The sequence below is a fragment of the Siphateles boraxobius genome, unplaced genomic scaffold, assembly GCF_051911475.1.
Source record: "Siphateles boraxobius isolate OS27281-9 unplaced genomic scaffold, OSU_SipBor_1 22, whole genome shotgun sequence".
Lineage (NCBI taxonomy): Eukaryota > Metazoa > Chordata > Actinopteri > Cypriniformes > Leuciscidae > Siphateles > Siphateles boraxobius.
Window position 1 is genome coordinate 21,021,046 of NW_027508833.1, and position 1,532 is coordinate 21,022,577.

Here is a 1,532-nt window from a genome sequence, read left to right on the forward strand (position 1 = left end):
CCGTGTTTGAGTGCTATAATCAGGTCCCCGGTGCATACCAACCCAGAAAACGTAAAAAGTGACAACCCAGTAACTTTGTTTTGGATTGCCTTTCTCTGCAAGCATGTCAGAAAATAAATAGATCAGATTTCGCTCCCCTTCTGATGGAAGTATTCTTATTAAAATATTACCCTTAACCTGCACGTTTTCACCCATGGCGACACTATTACAGTGTAACCATGGTTACACTGTAATAGTGTCGCCATGGGTGAAAACTGCGTCAAAAGGGGTGTATACGGGAGAATTCAGACAATGAATACGCCCGCTAAATGTGGCTGGAATTTTACGGAGAGCAGAGTAGAGATGTTACTCCTTTAAGTCGGGACAATGTGGCTATTCAAACTCCGAGTCCGAATAAAAACAGACTTGTGTATATGGTAAATGCAAGTTTGAAGAGGATATTTGAAAAGCTGGAGACGATGGACAAGAGGTTGGATAAGATGGAGGCTGACATCAATGAGCTCAAAGAGGCAAAAGAGGAGCCTGCTTCAAAGAAATTAAAGAGAGCTGGGAATAATTCTGTTGCGGTAAGTTATTTTCTGACCGTCACAAACATTTGGCGGTGTCCGCTTAACTTCGTGTGCTTTATTTATTAATGTATTTGAATTGAGCCCTCATACTATGTTGGATGTTTACAGGAAGCTGTACGGAGATTGCACAATGGGGAAAACAACATACACAAATATGACCCACAGACAAGGTATATCTTTAAAACTATTGTTTCATAATAGTCCTTTCTTCTAAATTATATCTTTAATCAACCTTCTTTAATTACTGCTCCACAGTCTATCCTCCCCCCACAACCTCGATGTCACAAGCTATCTTTATAATGGCGTCTCCATGGCTGTAATGGACGTAGATCCTGCTGTTGTTAAAGGTAAGTCACAAGAGAATGTCCCAAGGCTACAACTATTTAACTGTATAGATTAGTTAGTTATAAATAAACACATTCTCCCCCCTCACTATCTTCCTCTCTCTAGCATCCTGCAAGACGTATTTTGAAACTGTTAGAAGGGGTTACAGGATGGCCCAAGATGAAACAAAGACAAGATGGAGGACAGCAGGATCATTGTGCGCATGAGACAAAGAAAAAGAAGAGTAAGTGTAAAGAAATATAAATCTCAGTAAAAGACTCAGCCTGGGAGAGGCTCCCATCCCAACCAATTGGATATTTTCAGTGGTTTAATTACTTTTTTCCCTCCTATTTGGCAGCTGCTGAGCAGCAGGCCTGGCGTTCTCCAGACAATAGGAAGAGGCAGCTATCTGGAAGACTACAACAGTTGACCACATGTCTGAATAGGAGGATGCTATCTTGGATGTAAAGTCGGTGTGGGTTGTTCGGCCTCCAACCCGTAGTACAGTTTTGTCTGCGCTGTGTGGGGTGCTACAAAAAAGACTGGAAGCAGACCAGAAGTACTTGGGAACTCATCATGCACGAGTTGGTGCAGATCGAGTCGCGGTGGAGACCACAGAAGCTGGCCTGTGAATTATTT

General features: G+C 42.3%; 1 long non-coding RNA gene across 1 annotated transcript; it reads left to right on the plus strand.

Moving 5' to 3' along the window:
* Nucleotides 1-413: 413 nt before the first annotated feature.
* On the plus strand, nt 414-844 carry LOC143746380 (uncharacterized). The gene is made up of 3 exons (XR_013206523.1): nt 414-566; nt 678-739; nt 825-844. It is a non-coding gene; the product is annotated as an uncharacterized LOC143746380 (long non-coding RNA).
* Nucleotides 845-1,532: the final 688 nt, after the last annotated feature.